The sequence below is a fragment of the Zea mays genome, chromosome 6 (assembly GCF_902167145.1).
Source record: "Zea mays cultivar B73 chromosome 6, Zm-B73-REFERENCE-NAM-5.0, whole genome shotgun sequence".
Lineage (NCBI taxonomy): Eukaryota > Viridiplantae > Streptophyta > Magnoliopsida > Poales > Poaceae > Zea > Zea mays.
The window spans coordinates 47,136,766-47,152,131 of record NC_050101.1 but is presented as its reverse complement, the minus strand read 5'-3'; positions in this window follow the sequence as shown (position 1 = coordinate 47,152,131).

Below are 15,366 nucleotides of genomic sequence, written 5' to 3'. Positions count from 1 at the left end.
CAAGGTAGAACAGGAGGGGCCGTAGGGCTCAACCCCTATCGCGGACAGTCCAGTCCTCTCCTGGACAGTCCGGCCTCTAAGGCCAAACACTTCAGTTGTAGCCAGAAAGTGCCGCAGCACAAGTCCGGTATCACGGACGGTCCAGCCTCTAAGGCCGGATAGTCTGCAGCTACGCAGAGGGTGTATAACTCCTCTAAAGTAAGAATAATAGAGGAATTTGGGGATATCGACAAGTTTGGACAATGATTTACATCGTCTGATCCTTTGGAGGAGATTGACATGGGAGATGGTAAAACTCCAAGGTCGACTTTTGTGAACAAGACCCTGGAAGCCAATCCTAGGGGTGAAATGATCAGCTTACTAAAAGAATCTTCTGATTGCTTTGATTGGAGTTACACTGAGATGCCGGATTAAGCCAAGAGCTAGTGGAGCATCGGTTGCCTATTAAGTCCAGTTTCAGGCCCTTCAAGCAGAGACTGAGATTATTTCGTCCGGACTTACTCCTCAGGATTAAGGATGAAGTTCACAGGCTCTTAGAAGCTAATTTTATTAGGTCTTACAGATACACAGAGTGGGTCTCTAATATTGTGCCACTGGAGAAGAAGGAGTCTAGTAAGCTCAGAGTGTGTATTGATTTCCGCAATTTAAATAGAGCAACCCCTAAAGATGAATATCCTATGCTTGTAGCCGATATGTTAATTAATAAGGCATCAGGAAATAGAGTTATCAGCTTTCTTGATGGTAATTGAAAGGGAAATATGCCCTTGGGCAATTTCTATAAGTATTTTGGTGATTAGATGCCCAACACATATTCTTTAAAGTCCTAATGTGCCAAAGATTGAAAAGTGCAAATCAAGACATGAGGTATGTTTCTAGACTCAGTACATTTGTTTTTGAATACTAATGAGGCTATCTAAGTGCTAGAAATAGTGCTGAGAAGAAGAGAATCGAATTGCAAAAGACTTGGCTGTGTGCAGCCAAATTCCAGTTCTGCCTGGCACACCGGACTGTCCGGTGCGCCAGGCTGGTCCGCGTGGACTCGCCGCTCTCGGGATTCGATGGCGATGTACGGCTAAAAATCACCGGACTGTCAGGTGAGTCGTCCACGGTGAACTCGTCGCTCTCGGGAAAAGCATCGGGGCGACGTGGCTATAATTCACCGGACTGTCCAGTGCTGCATCGGACTGTCCGGTGAGCCAATGGTCGCCGGCGCAACGGTCGGCCGCGCAATCTTCTCGTGACACGTGGTCGCGCCAACGGTCGGTTGGGCACACCAGACTGTCCGATGTGCACCGAACAGTGTCTGATGCACCAACCGATCCCGGGGACCAACGGTCGCCTGTTCTCCGTATGGAAAGAAATCGTGCACCGGACATGAACAGTAGTTGTCCGGTGGTGCACCGGACTGTCCGGTGCACCACACGACAGAAGGCAAGATTGGCCTTCCAAGTTGGCCTCCAGCGGCTCCTAGCTGCCTTGGGGCTATAAAAGGGACCCCTAGGCGCATGGAGGAGTCAACCAAGCATTCTCTCAGTATTCTAAAGCATCCAGACTCTGCTTCCGTGCATTCGCTTCATTGTGCTAGTGATTTGGGCTCCATTCGAGTAGTGCACTCTCTGAGTTGTCATTTGAGCTCAAGTCATCACTTGTGTGCGTGGTTGTGCTGCGTATTTGAGTCTTACGTGTATTGCTTCTCCCAACCTTACTTTATGCTTTCTTTGTGATCTCTATTGTAAGGGCGAGAGACTCCAAGTTGTGGAGATTCCTCGCAAACAGGATAAGACTCTAAAGGAAAAGACTGTGGTATTCAAGTTGATCATCGGATCATTTGAAAGGGGTTGAGTGCAACCCTCGTCCATTGGGACGCCACAACATGGAAGTAGGCAAGTGTTACTTGGCCGAACCATGGGATAAAATCGCGTGTCTCTTGTGTTGCATTCTCTGTGATTGTTTTGTCCACAAGAACTCGTCTCAAAACTACTTAGTCGCACTAACACTTCTATAACTAAGTTTTGTGGCTATTTAGTGTCTGATTTTATAGGATCACCTATTCACCCCCCCCCCCTCTAGGTGCTCTCAATTGGTATCAGAGTCGTACTCTTCATCTAAGGGACTAACCGCCCGAAGAGATGGATCCTAAGGGAAAGGAGGTGGTGGTCAATGATAAGGAAAAGGAGTCCGTCCTCAACGAGCCAAGAGACGACAAGCTGACTGACTCAGGCTCTAGTCAAAAGAAGAGAGACGGGAAGAAGAAAAGGCGCATCAAGAAGATCATTTACTACGACAGCGATGTCTCGTCTTCTTCACCACACGACGATGACGACGACTCCTCAAAGAAGAAAACGGTTAATCAAAACTATTCATTTGATTATTCACGTATTCCATTTAATTCGAATGCTGATTTGCTATCAATTTCTCTTGGGAAACCTCCACACTTTGATGGAGAAGACTACCCTTTCTGGAGTCATAAAATGCATAGCCATTTATTTTCTCTTCATCCTAGTATCTGGGAGATTGTTGAAAACGGAATGCATTTTGATAATACTGACAATCTCATTTTCATAAATGAGCAAATTCATAAAAATGCACAAGCTACCACTGTATTGCTAGCATCTCTGTGGAGGGATGAATACAACAAGGTTAGCGGTTTGGACAACGCCAAGCAAATCTAGGACACCCTCAAGATCTCACATGAGGGAAATGATGCTACAATGATCACCAAAATGGAACTGGTGGAAGGCGAGTTGGGAAGATTCGCCATGATAAGGGGAGAAGAGCCAACTCAGACTTACAACAGGCTCAAGACCCTGGTCAACAAGATCCGAAGCTATGGAAGCACAAGATGGATGGATCATGATGACGTCCGACTCATGCTAAGGTCATTTACTGTAACTGACCCCCATCTTGTCAATCTTATTCGTGAGAAACCTAGGTACACCAAGATGACGCCTGAGGAGATTCTTGGAAAATTTGTGAGCGGGCGCATGATGGTGAAGGAGGCTCGATACGTGGACAATACTCTAAACGGTCCACTACCCATCTACGAGCCTCAACCTATTGCTCTTAAGGCAACCAGTAACAGGGAGGCGCTTCCAAGCAAGGTGGCACAAGTGGAGGCTGCTGGCCTCAACGAGGATGAGATGGCGCTTATCATCAAGCGCTTCAAGACCGCGCTTAAAGGACGCAAGGAGTATCCCAACAAGAACAAAACAAGGGGAAAGCGCTCCTGCTTTAAATGCAGTAAGACTGGTCACTTTACTGCAAATTGTCCCGACAATGATAGTGACCAGGGACAAGAAAAGAGCGGGAAGAAGGAGAAAAAGAAGAACTATAGGAAGGCAAAGGGCGAGGCGCACCTTGGAAAGGAATGGGACTCGGACTGCTCCTCTTCTGACTCCGACGATGAAGGACTTGCTACCTCGGCCTTCAACAAATCCTCACTCTTCCCCAACGAATGCCATACATGTCTTATGGCCAAGGAGAAAAAGGTACGTGTTCGGGACACACCCAAGTACACTTCATCTGGTGAAGAAGAATCCTCCGATGATGAAGTAGATTACTCTAGTTTATTTAAAGGTTTAGATAGAGCCAAAGTAGAGAAAATTAATAAATTAATTGATGCTCTAAATGAAAAGGATAGGTTGCTAGAGAAGCAAGAAGATATTTTGTATGAAGAGCATGACAAATTTATTAGTATTCAAAAATCTCTTGCTCTAGAAATTAAAAGAAATGAAATGTTATCCTCTGAGTTGTCTGCTTGCCATGAATATGTTTCTAGTTTAAGGAGTTTAAATGATGAATTAAATGCTAAGCTAGAGGAAGCTAGTAAAATAAGTTCATGTGTAGAGCATGTAAGTATTTGTAATAGATGTAAAGACCTTGATGTTGATGCATGTGATGAATATCTTATTGCTATTACTAAATTGAATGATGAGGTGGCAAGTCTTAATGCTCAACTTAAGACTTGCAAAAGTGATTTTGATAAATTAAAGTTTGCTAGGGATTCCTACACTATTGGTAGACACCCCTCAGTTAAGGATGGACTTGGGTTTCAAAAGAAAACCAAGAACCTAACAAGCCAAAAGGCTCCCATTCTCAACAAGGAGAAAGGGAAGGCCCCTATGGCTAATAGTCCTCAAAGGAATCATGCTTTTATTTATGATAGGCAAATTGCTAGTCGTTCCAATTATAATAAGAGTTATGTTCATGCTGCTTATAATGATTCACATGCTATGTTTGCCTCTAGCTCTACTTTTGTTCATGGTAGAAGTAGGCCTAGGAGAAATAATGTTGTGCCTCATGTGCCTAGGAGAATGTGCAATGAACCTTCTACCATTTACCATGCTTGCAATACTTCATTTGTGCTTTTACATAAAAATGCAAAAGTAGTTGCTAGGAAGTTGGGATCCAAATGCAAGGGAGACAAGACTTGCATATGGGTTCCAAAAACTATTTTGACTAACCTTGTAGGACCCAACAAGAGTTGGGTACCTAAAACCCAAGCTTAAATTCCTTGCAGGTTTATGCATCCGGGGGCTCAAGCTGGATTATCGACAGCGGATGCACAAACCACATGATGGGGGAGAAGAAGATGTTCACCTCCTACGTCAAGAACAAGGATTCCCAGGATACGATCATATTTGGAGATGGGAACCAAGGCAAGGTCAAAGTCTTGGGCAAGATAGCCATCACCAACGAGCACTCTATATCGAATGTATTTCTAATAGAGTTGCTTGGGTACAACCTTCTGTCTGTAAGTCAATTGTGTCACATGGGTTATAATTGTCTTTTTACAAACGTTGATGTATCTGTCTTTAGAAGGAGTGATGGTTCATTAGCTTTTAAGGGTGTATTAGACGGCAAACTCTACTTAGTTGATTTTTCGAAAGAGGAGACCAATCTAGATGCATGTTTAATAGCTAAGACTAGTATGGGCTGGCTGTGGCATCGTCATCTAGCACATGTTGGGATAAAGAACCTTCATAAACTTTAAAGGGAGAACATGTGTTAGGACTAACCAATGTTTGTTTCGAGAAAGATAGGCCTTGTGTAGCATGTCAGGCAGGGAAACAGGTGGGAAACACTCATCATAGCAAGAATGTGATGACAACATCAAGACCACTGGAGCTTCTTCACATGGACCTCTTCGGACCCGTTGCCTACCTTAGCATCGGGGGAAGTATAGTCTTGTATTTGTTGATGATTTTCCTCGCTTCACTTGGGTGTTCTTTTTGCAGGATAAATCAGAAACCCAAGGGACCCTAAAACGCTTTCTAAGGAAGGCTCAAAACGATTTTGAGATAAAGGTGAAAAAGATAAGGAGCGACAACGGGTCCGAGTTCAAGAATCTGCAAGTTGAGGAGTATCTTGAGGAGGAAGGCATCAAGCACGAGTTCTCCGCTCCCTACACACCACAGCAAAATGGTGTGGTAGAGAGGAAGAATAGGACGCTTATCGACATGGCGAGAACGATGCTTGGAGAGTTCAAGATCCCGAGTGGTTTTGGTCGGAGGCTGTGAACACAGCTTGCCACGCCATAAACCGGCTCTATCTACATCGCCTTCTCAAGAAGACCTCCTACGAACTCCTTACCGGTAACAAACCCAACGTCTCCTACTTTCGTGTATTTGGGAGCAAATGTTACATTCTGGTGAAGAAAGGTAGACATTCTAAATTTGCTCCCAAGGCAGTAGAAGGGTTTTTACTAGGGTATGACTCAAATACAAAGGCGTATAGAGTCTTCAACAAATCATCGGGTTTGGTTGAAGTCTCTAGCGACGTTGTATTTGATGAGACTAATGGCTCTCCAAGAGAGCAAGTTGATCTTGATGACATAGATGAAGATGATGTTCCAACGGCCGCAATGCGCACGATGGCGATTGGTGATGTGCGACCACAGGAACAACAGGAGCAAGATTAGCCATCTTCCTCCACAATGGTGCATCCTCCAACTCAAGATGGTGAACAGGTACCTCAAGAAGAGGGACAGGATCAAGGGGGAGCACAGGAAGAACAAGTAATGGAGGAAGAAGCACCACGTGCCCCTCGAACTCAAGTCCGAGCAACGATCCAACGACATCACCCTGTTGACCAGATTCTGGGTGACACAAGCAAGGGAGTAACTACTCGCTCAAGATTAGCTAACTTTTGTGAGCATTACTCGTTTTTCTCTTCTATTGAGCCTTTGAGGGTAGAAGAGGCTTTACAGGATACGGATTGGGTGTTGGCCATGCAGGAAGAGCTCAACAACTTCAAAAGAAATGAAGTTTGGAATCTAGTGCCACGTCCAAAGCAAAATGTTGCGGGAACCAATTGGGTGTTCCGCAACAAGCAAGACGAGCACGGGGTGGTGACAAGAAACAAGGCTCGACTTGTGGTAAAAGGTTATGCCCAAGTCGCAGGTTTGGATTTCGAGGAGACTTTTGCTCCTGTGGCTAGGCTAGAGTCTATTCGAATTCTATTAGCCTATGCCACTCACCACTCTTTCAGGCTATTTCAAATGGATGTGAAGAGCGCTTTCCTCAATGGGCCAATAAAGGAAGAGGTATACGTGGAACAACCCCCTGGCTTTGAGGATGACAGGTACCCCAACCATGTGTTCAAGCTCTCTAAGGCGCTCTATGGACTTAAGCAAGCCCTAAGAGCATGGTATGAATGCCTTAGAGATTTCTTAATTGCTAATGCCTTCAAGGTTGGGAAAGTCGATCCCACTCTTTTTACAAAGACTTGTGATGGTGATCTTTTTGTGTGCCAAATTTATGTCGATGACATAATATTTGGTTCTACTAATCAAAAGTCTTGTGAGGAGTTGTAACGCCCTGAATTTGGGGGTAGAATTTTTTCTTCTTTTCTCTCACCAAATTCAGACGTTACTCTTTCCTTTTTCCCTTTTCTTCTCGCTAATCCTTGATCTTTTCTAAAAGTTATAGCGAGAATTAGCTCGACATCTTGTGTAACCAAAACCTAGAACTATTTTTGGTTGTTGCATCATGCCGGATTATGCACTCTTTTGTTTGTGGTTGAGTGAATTGAAGAGTTAGGCATATAAGGAATTAGGGAAATTAGAAAAAGAAAAGCCTTTTCTTTTTCTCTCCCCCCCTTTCTCTCTTTTGGCCCAGCCGCCCCCTCCCCCTTCGCGCCGGCCCAGTTGGCGGCCCAGCCGCCCCCCCCCCCCCCCTTCCCGCGTGGGCCCCTCGGCGGCCCAGCCGCCCCTTCCCCCCGCCGTGGGCCGTTCCGGCCAGCCCACCCCGCGCCCACCCCCTTTTGGCCCAGCCGGCCCAACCGCCCCCCTTTCTTTTTCTTTTTCCAAAATTCCCTCCCCGCGGGCCCCGCTCGTCATCCCCTTCCCCTCCCCCAACTCTCTCTCTCCCCTAACCCTAGCCGCCGCCCCTTCCCCCAGCGCCGCCGCCGCGCCGCCCCCTCCGGTGAGGCCCCCCCCCTCTCCTCCCTTCCCCCTCCCCCGCCCGCTGGCGCCGCTCCCCGGCGCCCCGCGCCCGCCCCTCGCCGCGGTTCGGCCGCTCGCGCCCCGGCCGCTCGCGCCCCGCCATGCCCGGCCGCGCCCGCCTCGCCCCTCCCCGCGCCGGCCCCGCCTCGGCCACTCCGGCGAGCCCCTGCCCTTGCCCCAGCCTCGCCCCGACCCCGCTGCCTCGAGCTCGCCCGCCCATGGCGTCCGCCCTCCCCGCGCCGCCCTTCGGCGAGCCCGCCCGCGCCCCGGCCGCTCCGGCTCGGCCGCCCCTGACCCCGGCGACCCGCCCCTTCCCGGCCCTCGCTCCGGCGAGCTCGCCCCGCCCCATCCCGTGCCCGGCTCGCCGCCCCGGCTACGCCCCGCCTCGGCCCCGCCTTGCCCGGCCACGCCGCGGTCGCGCCCCGCCTCGCCCCGGCCGCCCCCGGCTGCGCCCGGCAAGCCCGCCTCCGCCCCGGCTCGGCCGCGCCGTCCGCGCTCCGGCGTGGTGGTCGGCCGTGTCTTCGCCCTGGCGTGCTTGCCCGCTCGCCCCGCCGTGCCTTGCCCGCGTCGTGACGGTCCCGGCATGGCCTCGAGCTCGGCCCAGCGTGCCTATGGCGCGCGGCTTTGAGCTCGGCTAGCGCTCGGCCCCGACGTGCGCACGGCTAGTTCGTGGCATGTGCGTGCGGCCTCGCGCGCGTGCTCGCGTAGTGCGGAGTGCCTTGGCACGACCCGTCGTGTCCCCGTCTACCCCCCCCCCCCTCGTGTCCTATGCGCGCTAATCACGTGTTTATATTAATAAGATAGGAGTCTCAATTTGGAAATTGGTTACGTTAGTTAATTTGTATAACTAATCATCTATCTCATTCAATGTTAATCTACTAAAAGTGGTCACGTTTACATTAGTGCATGTAGCTAATTCTTTTGTTAGAACCAATTGGAACTAGAGCACGTAGCGTTTAGTTATTCGTTTACCCGTAGTGCGTCTCGGGCATAAGCTTTAACTCTCGCGAGACCTTTTCCCATTTCTTTCTAACCGTGGTGAATTCATTATCGTATGTGATATTCTATGCATATATACTTTATTTGTTCTCCTGTATGGTGTACTGTTTGTTTCCTAATATGAATGTATGGATGTGTGTATGCTTGCAATCGCATAGAGAACGATCCGGTTGAAGAGCCCGAGGAACTCGCAGGAGAAGTCCCTGAGCAGCAGTCGGTTGGTGGAGGCAAGTGTCCCTTGACCTATCTCTGTCCTATTCATTATTTAATTCACCTCCCACATTACACATTTATGCCTAAGGATTGACTAGTTTTGTTATCCATATCCTTGTTTACCTATTTGGGTTGGATTATTATTGTCTAGCTTTATGCTATTGCTCAAACTCTAATCAATGAACATGATGAGATTATCTATGATACGCTGTTTTCCCTTCTCTTATTATGATGTCGTACTTGTGATCTTCAAGGGGGCTCGAGCGGTTTCTCGAGTGCCTCTCCGTAAGGACCTGTTCTATGGATGACCGCCCGGGAAAACAGTGCAACCATGAGGGTGGAATGGGATGCCCTTAGCTGAATAATTAGAGGATCCGGGGTGTAGATCACTTAGCCGTCATGCCATCAATGGGGCTCGGTGTATGCGGCTCGCTCTGCCAAGTTTGGGTTCGCCCCTTGGGGAGGAGTGCGGTGCATTTAGGAAACCTAACGGGTGGCTACAGCCCCGGGGAATCTTTGTAAAGGCTACGTAGTGATGCACTGCTGGGTCACCTTGGTAGTGATCAATGGAGAGTCATGATCTCCGGGCAGAAAGGGAATCACGGCTTGTGGGTAAAGTGCACAACCTCTGCAGAGTGTTTGAAAACTGATATATCAGCCGTGCTCGCGGTTATGAGCGGCCAAGGGAGCTCCAGTGATTAGTGGTACTTGATCAGAGACATTATGGTACAGGTGGTTATGAGATCGATGGTTTTGGTTATGACTATGGTACTGGTAAGTGGTATTTCTTTCCGTTTGGAAAGGGTACATCGGGCTAATAACTTGGGTTAATGCTAAAACCTGGCTTTCTATTAGTAAATAATAATCTGACCAACTAAAAGCAACTGCTTGACTTATCCCCACATAAAGCTAGTCCACTACAGCCAAACAGGATACTTGCTGAGTATGTTGATGTGTACTCACCCTTGCTCTACACACCAAACCCCCCCCATCCCCAGGTTGTCAGCATTGCAACCACTGCTCAGGCGAAGATGAAGCTGTGGAAGGAGACTTCCAGGAGTTCCAAGACTACGACGAGTTCTAGGCGTGGGTTAGCGGCAACCCCCAGTCGGCTGCCTGTGAAGGCCGCGTTTATCTACGTTTCTTTTCTGCACTTTGATTTTTATTGTAAGGACTATGTGGACGTCTCAGACGTATGATGTAATCAACTATTATTTCCCTTTTTAATACCATTTTGAGCACTGTGTGATGATGTCCATGTTATGTAACTGCTGTGTACGTGAATAACTGATCCTGGCACGTACATGGTTCGCATTCGGTTTGCCTTCTAAAACCGGGTGTGACATAAGTGATATCAAAGCCGTGCTGACTGTAGGACCGCTAACCTAGAGTAGAATGGTCGTTCTAAGGACTATAGACCTTTGTCTCTGCCTTGGCTTTGATATCCCTTCAAAAGTTGGTCATACCGACCAAACCTATGTTCTACTATATATTATACCTTACTGAAAATTGTGTTTTATTCTAATCCTTCATTTATTTATGGTTCATTATTTGCTGGTCATATTAATTCTGTTCTCACCCTTTTGCTTGCGATGTCTTTTGTAGATGGCTCGACTTAGACACACTGCACGAAAGTCTGTCATCCCCTTCTTACCCTCCCGCCTTGCTGAGCGTCCGCTTCGCCGTCCCATGGCCGGACAGTCCAGTCACTTGGAGAGACTGCACCACCGCCTGCATGAGGAGCAGGAACGTCGACGACAGGAGCAGCAGGGCTCTTCCTTCTCGCTCCAATAGGAGATAGAGTCCATGAGGAGCTGCTCTCCTGTGCTTCCCCTGGAGGCGCCCCCTGCACCACCACTGGGCGCCCCAGCCTCTGGAGTAGCTGCTGGAGGAGACCCAGACGACGGAGGTGGCCGACGACAGCTCGAGCCACGACACCGACTTCTCTGCTGACCAGGAGCCGGAAGGATGGGTTGCTCGACCCATCACTCGCGACGCTGCTCGCGGGTGTCACTTCCATGATGCGCTCGACACCCTGCTACGTCGGGCACTTAACCGGCGTACTTGGTCCATCGAGTATCGCTGTGTGGTCTACCAGCATAGTCGCGGGGTCTACCCGGACCGCTAGGAGGCGACCTGCTTGGTGCGCCGTCTGGAGAACAGTCTCCAGGGTGCAGAGGCTTGCTCAGAGCACTATTCTATCTCTGAGCGGGACTCAGCTGAGGCAGCCACGCAAGATGATGCACGGCGTGCGCTTTCGCTCTACTGCTCGGTTCTCGGTGGGGTAGCTGACGGTCTCGACCTGAAGTATTACCCCCGCCGTCCATCTGGCAGCACAGGAGGCGTGATTGCCTCACCTGTCGGTGAGGGCAATCCTAGGTTGAGCAGCACAGTCAACCTAGCCGCCGTGCTAAACACGGAGCTGGACCATGCATTAGACGAGCTGAGTAGTGCTCGTGCTGAGATCGCCCTGCTGCGGGCTGAGCGCGCGGAACGTCGTCACCTGGACGATGGTTCCCCCGCTCCCGTCGGGACTCAGCACCCGTACCGCTCACCTCGGCGTGGACACCAGCCTTATGGCAATCCCGACTGCAAGACCAAGATAAATCTAGAACCATAGATCGTTAGAGTTGGATCTTGTAATTAATATGAAATATATACGTATAAGCTACAGTCTTAGCGTTAGTCTTGCTTTTAGTTAGTCTTAGTTAGACAGGGAAGTTTGCTATATCCTGTGCATTTATGTTTGTCATGATGAACTATGTTTGGTTTGGATCTTTGTAATGACTGTCACCAGAGTGTGGGTATCCCCTGCATTCTGGTTTACCTATTATGTTAATGGAGTTAGTTATATAGTTGGGAAACCTTTTATTCCACTTTCCTCTTTATCTGAGAAGCTGTGTGGTCTGTGTTGGAGATCAGTGAAGATGCTCATTTGTTCAGTGCTGTTGAAGAATTCTATACTCTTTTCTTATGCTGCAAGATTTGCCAGATCAGTTCTGATGTGTGGTTGCATTCTGCAGATGTCAGAGAACAGGCGCAGAGGAGGAAGGTGTGCTCAGCAGGAGCGAGCCGCTCAGCAGGAGGAGGTGCCCCAGCAACAGCACCTGTCGCCCCCGCCCCCGATGTCCATCGAGCAGATGTTTCTGATGCAGACTCAGGCAGTTCAAGCCATCGGTCAGACTTTGGCCGCCATTCAGCAGCAGCAGCAACAGCAGCAGGCCCCACCTCAGCCTCAGATGCCTCAGATGCCCAGAGACAAGCGTGTTGAATTCATGAGAGGTCATCCACCAACGTTCGCTCATTCTTCTGACCCCATGGATGCTGAAGACTGGCTGCGCACTGTGGAGCGGGAGTTGCATACCGCTCAGTGCGATGATAGGGAGAAAGTCCTATATGGTCCCCGTCTGTTGAGAGGAGCTGCTCAGTCATGGTGGGAGTCTTACCTCGCCACCCATGCCCACCCCGACACCATCACCTGGAAAGAGTTCAGAGGAAGCTTTCGTCAGTACCATGTTCCTGCAGGTCTGATGACAGTGAAGAAGGAGGAGTTCCTGGCTCTCAAGCAAGGGCCATTGTCTGTCAGTGAGTACCGGGACAGGTTTCTGCAATTGTCTCGCTATGCTCCTGAAGATGTCAACACCGACGCTAAGCGGCAGTACCGTTTCCTGAGAGGCTTGGTTGACCCTCTGCAATACCAACTGATGAATCACACCTTCCCGACATTCCAGCACCTGATTGACAGAGCAATCATGACGGAGAGGAAGCATAAGGAGATGGAAGATCGTAAGCGCAAGATTAGTGGACCCCAGCCTGGAAGCAGCAATCATCCTCGTTTTTCAGGCAATCAACCTCAGCAGTTCAGGCAGAACCAGCGTCCACCTCAGCAGCATCAGCAGTTCCAAAGGCAGTATCCTCAGCATCAGTACCAGAACCGTCAGAGCAATCAGTCAGGAGGTCAGTTTCAGAGGCAGAATCAGCAGGCACCTCGTCTTCCTGCCCCAGCAGCCCAGCAGAACAGTCAAGCAGCACCAGCTCAGGTTGGAAACAGGGCATGTTTCCACTGTGGAGAGCAAGGCCACTGGGTGATGCAATGTCCGAAGAAGGCAGCCCAGCAGCAGTCAGGCCCCAATGCCCCAGCAAAGCAGAATGTGTCTCAGCCTAGAGCAGGCAACCGCTCCCAGCCGCGCTACAATCATGGGAGACTGAACCACTTGGAGGCTGAAGCAGTTCAAGAGACCCCCGGCATGATAGTAGGTATGTTCCCAGTCGACTCCCATATTGCAGAAGTGTTATTTGATACTGGAGCAACACATTCTTTCATTACTGCATCATGGGTAGAAGCACATAATCTTCCAATTACTACCATGTCAACCCCCATTCAAATTGACTCAGCCGGTGGTAGAATTCGAGCTGATAGCATTTGTTTGAATGTATGTGTGGAAATAAGGGGGATAGCGTTTCCCGCCAACCTCATAGTAATGGGTACTCAGGGAATAGATGTCATCCTGGGGATGAATTGGCTAGATAAGTATCAGGCAGTTATCAGTTGTGATAAGAGGACAATCAAGTTGGTGTCCCCACTAGGAGAGGAAGTGGTGACCGAGTTAGTCCCGCCTGAGCCAAAGAAAGGAAGTTGTTATCAGATGGTCGTTGGTAGCAGTGAAGCAGATCCAATTGAGAGGATCAAGGTTGTGTCTGAGTTCCCGGATGTGTTTCCAAAGGACTTACCAGGTATGCCACCAGAGCGGAAAGTTGAGTTTGCTATAGAGCTTCTTCCTGGAACTGCCCCCATCTTTAAGAGAGCTTACAGAATATCTGGGCCAGAGTTGGTTGAACTTAAGGAGCAGATTGATGAGCTGTCAGAGAAAGGTTACATTCGGCCAAGCACCTCGCCTTGGGCCGCCCCTGTCCTATTTGTGGAAAAGAAAGATGGCACCAAAAGGATGTGTATCGATTACCGAGCTTTGAATGAAGTCACGATCAAGAACAAGTACCCTTTGCCCAGAATAGAAGATCTGTTCGACCAGTTGAGAGGAGCCAGCGTGTTCTCCAAGATTGATTTGAGGTCAGGTAATCATCAGCTCAGGATCCGACCTTCGGACATTCCGAAGACGGCATTCATTTCCAAGTATGGGTTGTATGAGTTCACAGTGATGTCTTTTGGTTTGACCAATGCACCAGCCTTCTTCATGAATCTGATGAACAGTGTATTCATGGATTATCTCAATAAGTTTGTGGTGGTATTCATTGATGACATTCTGATTTATTCTCATAGCGAAGAAGAGCATGCAGATCATTTGAAGATGGTATTGCGGAGATTGCGAGAGCACCAGTTGTATGCAAAGTTGAGCAAGTGTGAGTTCTGGATCAGTGAAGTCCTGTTCTTGGGTCACATAATCAACAAAGAAGGATTGGATGTGGATCCGAAGAAAGTGGCAGACATTCTGAACTGGAAAGCGCCAACAGATGCCCGAGGAATCAAGAGTTTCATTGGAATGGCCGGATATTATCGGCGATTCATTGAAGGGTTTTCGAAGATTGCAAAACCAATGACAGCGTTGCTAGGCAACAAGGTTGAGTTCAAGTGGACCCAGAAATGCCAAGAGGCCTTTGAAGCGCTGAAAGAGAAGTTGACTACAGCGCCTGTCCTAGTCTTGCCTGATGTGCATAAGCCCTTCTCGGTGTATTGTGATGCTTGTTACACAGGTTTGGGATGTGTGTTGATGCAAGAGGGAAGAGTTGTGGCTTACTCGTCCCGACAACTGAAGGTTCATGAGAAGAACTACCCAATCCATGATCTAGAGTTGGCAGCGGTGGTTCACGCACTGAAGACATGGAGGCACTATCTGTATGGACAGAAATGTGATGTTTACACAGACCACAAGAGTCTGAAGTACATATTCACTCAGTCAGAATTGAATATCAGGCAGCGAAGATGGTTAGAGTTGATAAAAGACTATGAGTTGGAGATTCATTACCATCCAGGCAAAGCAAACGTAGTGGCAGATGCTTTGAGCAGGAAGAGTCAAGTCAATCTGATGGTCGCTCGTCCGATGCCTTACGAGTTGGCCAAGGAGTTTGATAGGTTGAGTCTTGGATTTCTGAACAATTCGCGAGGAGTCACAGTTGAGTGGGAACCTACCTTGGAGCGAGAAATCAAAGAAGCGCAGAAGAATGATGAGAAGATCAGTGAGATCCGGCGACTGATTCTAGATGGCAGAGGCAAAGATTTTCGAGAAGATGCAGAAGGTGTGATATGGTTCAAAGACCGCTTATGTGTTCCCAATGTCCAATCCATTCGGGAGTTGATCCTCAAGGAAGCTCATGAGACAGCTTATTTGATTCACCCTGGTAGTGAGAAGATGTATCAGGATCTGAAGAAGAAATTCTGGTGGTACGGAATGAAGAGGGAAATCGCCGAGCATGTGGCTATGTGCGATAGTTGTCGAAGAATTAGGGCAGAGCACCAGAGACCAGCTGGATTGTTGCAACCGTTGCAGATCCCTCAGTGGAAATGGGACAAAATCGGTATGGATTTCATAGTCGGATTGCCTCGCACTCGAGCCGGCTACGATTCCATTTGGGTAGTAGTGGACCGCTTGACCAAGTCAGCCCACTTCATACCTGTCAAGACCAACTACAGCAGTGCAGTATTGGCAGAATTGTATATGTCTCGGATCGTTTGTCTTCATGGTGTGCCAAAGAAG